Below are 8009 nucleotides of genomic sequence, written 5' to 3' on the forward strand. Positions count from 1 at the left end.
CTAGTGACTTTCCCATTCCTGAGTTAAATGTATGGTTAACATGTGCTCACTACATAAGTGTAAAGAAGGTCGTGTTTTTTAACTTTTTGAAATGTACACTTGAACAAAGTGGGGAGGCAATACTTTTGGGGGGATGGTTACATGTTTCGGAAAACTGCAAGGAAAAGCAAAGGTCAACAAACACATTCTGGAAAGTGGTTAAATCTTGCAAAGGTAGAAGAAGACACAGTCAAGGAAGGTTGTCACTCAACCTGGGTTTGGGGCACATGGCTATTTTCTACATTTACGACTGATAGAATATACTCACATATGACGTTTTCTATGATGTATATGATTTTTATACATGTACTTAAAATATATATCAAAATATTTTATTTACTGTGACTATATTCTAGAAACCAATTAAAGAATTGTAAGTGTAGGGATGCCTGGGTGACTCACTCAGTTAAGTGTCCGACTTCAGCTCAGGTCACGATCTTGCAACTCGTGAGTTCGAGCCCTGCCTCAGGCTCTGTACTGACCGCGCAGAGCCTGGAGCCTGCTTCGGATTCTGTGTCCCCCTCGCTCTCTGCCCCTCCCCCACACATGCTTTCTCTCCCTCTGTCTCTCAAAAATAAATAAACATTTAAAAAAAAATAATAAAAGAATTTTAAGTGTATATCATGTTGTGTTTATTGAAATACCTGTTTTTCTGAGTATATTTTGTCATAATTGTAGTTGTACATTTTAAAATAATTTCTATCCATAAAAACATAAAATATTGTGAAAGTTTTGATAGTCCCTGCTCTCACCTTTAGGACTGTTGTTTTCATCCATCCATCCATCCATCCATCCAACCATTCATTCATTGGCCCACCCATCCATCTATCAATCCGTTCATCCATCAGCCCATCTAACATCTACCATACATTCCTCCATCAATCCTTTCGGCACTTATAGAGTCCCTGCTTTTTATGTAAGTGTTCTTGCAAAAAAAAAAAAAAAAAAAAAAAAAAAAAACCAGTACATATTTACAATTAATTAAATTGTGCTATATGTTAAGAAAGGGAAATATGGCACAAAAGCACAGAATATAAAATGAAAGACGTAACACAGTTTGGGGAATCAGAAAAAGCAGTTAACATCTACTTCTTAAATCCTTAGCTTAATATTTTGTTTGATTGACCTCACTTCCTTCAGGAAGATTTTTCTTACTCCCATGCCTGAAAAGATGCAACATTTCTAAAATCACACAGTCCGGAGGCAGCAGAGTTTTGCTCAGTGGGCTGGGGTCTGGAACCCACGTTCCTTCCACCAGGCACTTTGTAAGCTTCCTGTTTGTGCTACAAAGTGCCTTGAACTACTGGAAAAATAGAAATGTTTAACAGAGTGTTACTGAGATCATTGAACAACGATTTGTACAAATAAATAGAAAAATAGCAATATCATGTAATAAGTCAGTCAAAAATGTGTATTGTGATCCTACTGTGCCTAGAAAGAATTAGGTGCTACAGAGTATTTAAAATAAAACTTTAAGAAAATGCAGTCCCGGTATTTGAAAGACTCCTTTGTTAAAGCCACTTTGAATTCGATTTCTGAATCTTATGATCAGAAAAAGGAAAGTCACTGATACGTGTAACAGAACATTTCAAGAGGGTAAAGACCCAGTGGCAGCAGGCCCTTAGTTAATATCACAGTGGCAGAGGGTCACCATGAAAACCCACACCCTGGAAAGTTAGGCAGGACAGACGCACAGCACATAAAGAACTGTTTGTCAACATTTTAAAATTCTATTTAAGAGTTGGTTTGCTAATCACTAAGCAAATAACAGAAAGCTGAAAAGAATTTAGCATATCTCTCAACCGATTACAGCAAGAGATGCTGAAGAGTTTGGAAGTAAAAATCTTATTACCTTCCAGGCATCAGGGTGGAGACTTTGATAAGATGTCTCCCGATGTCCTCAAAAGGAATGTTAATCACTGGGGAGTGAGATAAGAGAAAAACTCTAAAGGAGCTGAAGAAGTGAGAAAGATTGTTTTAAAAGAATCTCTTCTCTTGCATCAAAGGTGACAGACTATACCAGAAGGAGTCATTTGCATCATAAAAACACTGGCAGAAATGAACTAGACTGAGCAAAGGTGTTGCGGGGCTCACAAACAGCAGTGGGGCTCACGCATTTTAATAAGTTCCAGGTTTGAGCCTGTGTCTGGATACATTGGAATCAGCATGAATGTGGAAGTCAGAGAAAACGTACCGTGCCACAAAATCTTTGGCAGTGGGTTTCTCCAGGTCCTTGCCTCTATGGTGGGCATAACTATAAGTTAAGTGACCAAACAAAGCAGGCTACCTCTCTGTTCTTCAGCCTCTCTTTGGTGAATTGGGGTGACAATACCATCTCTGAGTTCTTATGACAATTAATTAGGATGATGAATGCAATGGGTTGGCTAGATTGTGGGTTCCTAAGGTGAGCCTCCCTGTCCCTTCCCGGTATTAAAAATTAAAAAGTCATTTTAACATTGGAAGGTTCAGAGTGGACTCCTCGAGGATTATGAATTCTATTAATATTTGTCTCTCAAATAAAAGAACAATTGGGGGGAAAATTGCATCCAGCAGAATCCATTTGAAATGGATGGAAGTTGAGCAGTAAATAATGAAGAAAAATGTAGACAGATCCAGAAAGGGACTCGGACCATTTTGCCCCTAATAGGTGCCACAGACAGTTCATTACTGATAAATGTAGAATAATGATGTCCTTAATGAGTCTTTTCATGCACAAATTCATCATAAAACAAGAGAATGAGGTAAAACAAAAAGTCTTTGAGTAGTATTCATGCTGCATGGGAAGCGAGGACGATTTCACGTCCCAAAAAAGAGCTACCCATTGAATAAAGCCTTCTGAGATTTTCTTCATTGTGTTTACAAGCATATTCCCCACTTCATAGCTTTACTTACGATATCTCAGGGGTAAATTTTAACCTGCCATCTGGTTTGGGCCGTCTGAAAGGGCCGAGAAGAGGTAACTCTGTAGCCCTGTGCTTAAATGCCTCTGTGGCCCCTTATTATTCATTTGACCATGAGCCATTTCCATCTGTGCTCTAACTTCCTCACTGGTGGAGTGAAAATGCTATCACCTTTTCTGTGTACCTCACATTTGGTTGGTGTTATGGGTTGAATCACGTCCTCTCCAAAATACACACATTGAAGTCTCAACCCCAAGTACCTCAGAATGTCACTGTATTTAAACATGGGGTCTTTAAAGCTGAGTTACAGTGAGGTCATCGGGTGGGCCCGGACCTAATCTGACGGGTCTCCTTATGAGAAGAGGCGATCAGGACAGACAGACACAGAGGAGCAGCCACGTGAAGACACAGAGGGAAGGTGCTATCTCCACACCAAGGAGAGGAGCCTCGGAGGAAACAAACCTTGCCCACACCTGGATCTTGGACTGTGAGAAAATACACATCTCTTCTTTAAGCTGCCTCGTCTGTGGTGGCACAATTGGTACCAGGTAATAATTTGGGGGCACCTACTCCTTAAGTGGCACTTCCCTGAACCTCTCTGGCAGCTCCAGTTGAGGGTGTCAGGCCTCTTGATCGGAGGTGCTCTTGACTTAACAGCACAAAACATGACACAACTGGAGAGGTTATGAACACCACTTTCGCCTGCCCGCCATATGCATTTCACATAAGTCTTTCGGGGCAATATTCCAAAGAGCGGACACTGTAAATTTGGTGGAACCAAATCAAGCAGACCTAACTGCAATCAACACATCTTAATGCCTGGGGTGGTCAGAATCCTAAGCAGGACCCCCAAACTCCCAGCCCCCGGTGCATACGCCCTGTATAATCTCCTCCCCTGGAGAATGGGTATGATTTGTACATTATATGGCTTGATTAAGTTATATTCCATGGGAAAAGTGATGGAATAGTCCTTCCCATGATAATATTCCATAGTGTGTAAGACTCGATGGCAGACCAAGGGGAGAGCTTCCTCCACGGGCCATGAAGGAGAAAGCCGCCATGCGAAGGAGAAAGGGTCATAAGATCAGGACCTGAGGTTGGAGTCTAGCAGCTGAGAGTGAGCCTTGGTCCCGGAGAGAAAACCTAGAGACTCGGGTAAGATCAAAGCTGTGGCAGTACCCTATTTCACCCTGATGGAGCCTAAGGCTCTGAGGCGAGGACTCCACTCACCAGGCCCAGACTCCTGGCCGCAGGCAATCTCAAGGTAACAAACGTGTGTTCAAAGCTGGGAACGTGTTATGACAGAGACAGGAAACTCATACAAAGCCAAAATGCTGATTTTCTCCCCAGTTTAACCCCAACACACGAGCAGACACTGTTTTTAGGAAATTGTGTCTTAATTAACATCTAGCCTCCTCTCACCACAGGCTTTTCCTTATTCTTCGGTAAATCATCAGAAAACTTGATGAAAGAAAAGAAAATTGTCTCTGCCTGCCTCTGACCATGAAAAGAAAAATGTCATACCCATATTTCCAGTCTGGGGACAGCTTAAGTCAGTGGACAGGCTGGATTATAGAATGTCCTCAAGGAAAGGGACATTTATCACCAGCAGGTGTTTCGTATCGAGTGATCAGGCGCCAGCTAGGCAGTCCCTAGGAAACTTGTTTTTGTTAAGTAGAAAAGAATAGAGATAAATACAAATTCTCGCTATGCCATTTGCCATTAGAGCATGGCTAAAGTCTGACTATTCTAGGTCCAGATTTTCTCATCTGGAAAATGGGGACAATAACACCCACCTCGTAAGATTCTTGAGACATAAAATTTGCCACTTAAAAGTTTACAATTCAGTGATTTTACGTGTAGTCATAAAAGCTGTACAACACTCATCACTATTCAATTCTAGAATATTTTCATAACCCCAAAAAGAATCTCTGTACCCATTAGCAAGCACTCTCTGTCCCCCCTCTCCCAAACCTCTGGCAACCACTAATGCACCATTGTCTCTACGGATTTGCCTATTTTTTGACATTTTATATAAATAAAAACATACATTGTGTGGACTTTGGTACCTGCTTTCTTCATCCATGTTGTAACTTCATGATATTTCTGTGATAAAAAAAAAAATGCCTCAATCCAGAGCTTAGCCTACTAGCATCAGTAAATGTCAGTTGTTACTATTTTTAAGATAAATATTATAGAATTGTGGACAACTAGCTTGTAAAGACTGTAGAGATCATTTTAACTCATCACTTCATGCAGTGTAGACACCTCCTCTCACAAATCCTTGGCTGAATATCCTTCAGCTTTTTCTTAAAAACCTCCTGACACCAAGGAACTCAGGGTTGAGAAATGCAGACCTTCACCATAGGTGTAAAATTCGGACTGTTGAAAAATTGATCCTTAAATTGAAACAAAATCTGCCCCCTATCGCCTTCTACTGATTAGTTCTTGTTATGGGTTAAACTGTGTCCCCCTCAGAAAAGATATGTTGAACCCTCAGCCACCAGTATTCAGAATATGAGCTTCTCGAGAAGCAGCTTTGGCAGATGTCGTCATTAAGATGAGGCTATTAGCGTGAGCCATAATCCAATATGACTGATGTCCTCAAAAAAAGGAAAATCTAGGGCACCTCGGTGTCTCAGTCAATGAAGCATCCAACTCTTGGATTCAGCTCAGGTCATGATCTCACATTTCCTGAAGTCAAGCCCCACGTCGGGCTCTGTGCTGACAGTGCAGAGCCTGCTTGGGATTCTCTCTCGCCCTCTCTCTCTGCCCCTCCCCCCACGCTCTCAAAAATAAATAAATAAACTTAAAAAAATGTTGCAATAAAAGGAAAATCTGGAGACAGATGCGCACAGAGAGAGTGCCGCATGAAGACAAAGGTTAGCGTGAAGGTTCTACAGGCCAAGGACGCCAAAGATTTCTAGCAAACCACCAGGGTTGTGTTACTGTTAGCAGCCCTGCAAAACCAATAATGTCCTGGGCTTTTTGCTCAAGTGTTAATAGGTCACCTTTTTCCTCACAGGATGACCTTTCAAATATTTGACCTCAACCTACCTGTTCCATCTCCAGGCTCTTCTTCCCCAGTGTGATGGTCACGTCCCTCCAGCTGCACAGCCTCCAGTCTACTCTTTGGATCTTCTGCGCTTCTGTAGATCTGAAATGGCTTATGAACACATGTAAGTTTTCAGAGCACTTACTGAGCCCTGAACAGTCAAGCGTTCATAATGTGCCAAATACTCCTCTTTGCCATTTTGCAATCATCAGAATCTGCATTCTGCAAAGGAAGGATTCACACTATTCTGCCCATGCTGGAATTTGAGCCAACTCAGTAAGTAAGGTTGGTATAGGCAAGGTGGGGCTACCAGGAGTGGGACTTCCTCCAAAAGTATCCTGGGTACCATTCTCTGTTCTTCCTTCTCTCCTCTGCTGCAGGGCACTGTCATTTCACACGTACACTTTTGCACAAATTCCTAACTCTTCTTCCGAACCAGTTCGTCATTCTTGCCCACCTTACAGTCCATCCTCCACCCTACAGCCAGAGTGATCTTTGTAGAACACAAATCAGATTAGGAATTAAGATATGTGTGTGCATTTTTACGGCCATTAGACTAAAATGCTTACTCTGGTCTACAAGGTCCTACAAAAGACAGCCCCTGCTACCCTCTCCAATCTCATCTTCTGTCATTCTCCCCCCTATACCAGCATACCTCCTCTGTTCCTGAACATACAAGGTCATTCTCACCTCTGGATATTTATCTCTGATCATCCTCCTCTTGGAACACTACCTTCCCTCTCCATCTTTGCATCTTTATGGCTGGCCTTCTCATCCTTCAGACCTCAATCAAATGTCCCTTCCCAGAGGGTCCTCACTAGGTCATGCTGAGTGAAGAAGTACACCCGCCATGTCATCCTACCCAAGGATACTGAGAGATCTATGTGTGTGTGTGTGTGTGTGTGTGTGTGTGTGTGCCCAGAATTTCCCATTTCCCAAAATTGTCTGATGTATGTATATGTTCGTTATCCATTTTACTCATGAGTCTCCTCCAAGCATTTAAAATAGTGCCTGGTATATAATCATTGCTCATTAAATACTTGTTGAAAGAATTAATGTATGAATAAACGAGAGTTGGTAGGAAATGGAATTGGGAGATGCGGTCAACCTTGGAGCAGGAACACCTCTGGGTCAGATATAAATTTGCTGTGCCAAGGAAGCATTGCAAATGTTCTTGGAGTGAACTTGCAGTTGAAAGTGGCTCAGTGAGGTGGACACTTCTCTCCACCCTTTCAAGTTTTCACGTAACATCCCAAAGGGTGACGAATAAGGTATCTGGTATAGAACAAATAAGTTTAGGTACTTCAGGAGTCCGATTCCACACACACAGGGCCTGAGGTGGGGCACTTCCTTTACTCTGATCATTCTTCCAGGACCCACGTAGGATCTTAAACATGTCTCATTAGAGTAGATGAGAAATCTGGTTATTGCTCCCTAGCACTTCTCTGTTCAGCAGCTTTCTAAGAGTTGCTGAAGATTTGGCCATTTTGCTTTGTAGCCACTGACAAAATGCCTGAGCCTCTTTGGCAGAAATCTGCCAGACAGGCAGTGTTTGTTCAAACAGGCGCAGGCAATCCCCAAACAGAAAGCCAGTGGCCCGGCCCAGGGGCAGCCCAGCCTCAAACAAATCAGCTCCCAAATAAGACCTGCCTGAATGGGAAATGGCTCATTGCAGGCCACCTTCTGCTCCACACCATCTGGCTCCCCGCACGCCCTTCCTTGCTGAGTTTTAATTTCCGAACCAGACGCATTGCCACAATTATGCTTTACTTCCTTTTATGCATCCTGCTGTGGGAACACAGAAGCTTCTGGTAATTAAATATCTACTTTGTGAATGGTGAGGAAGTCTCTGCACTTAACCATTGCTCTGTCTTCTGGAGTTACAGCAGGGGAAAGCCTGGGATTTTAGCACCTTGGATAGATCCCAGGTCACCAGGACTCTGACCCATCAACTTTGGAAGCAAATCCACAGCAAGAGAAAGGGGGCATTTGTAGTCCTTTGATGAAGTCCCCAC

Source organism: Neofelis nebulosa, chromosome 3 (genome assembly GCF_028018385.1).
Source record: "Neofelis nebulosa isolate mNeoNeb1 chromosome 3, mNeoNeb1.pri, whole genome shotgun sequence".
NCBI lineage: Eukaryota > Metazoa > Chordata > Mammalia > Carnivora > Felidae > Neofelis > Neofelis nebulosa.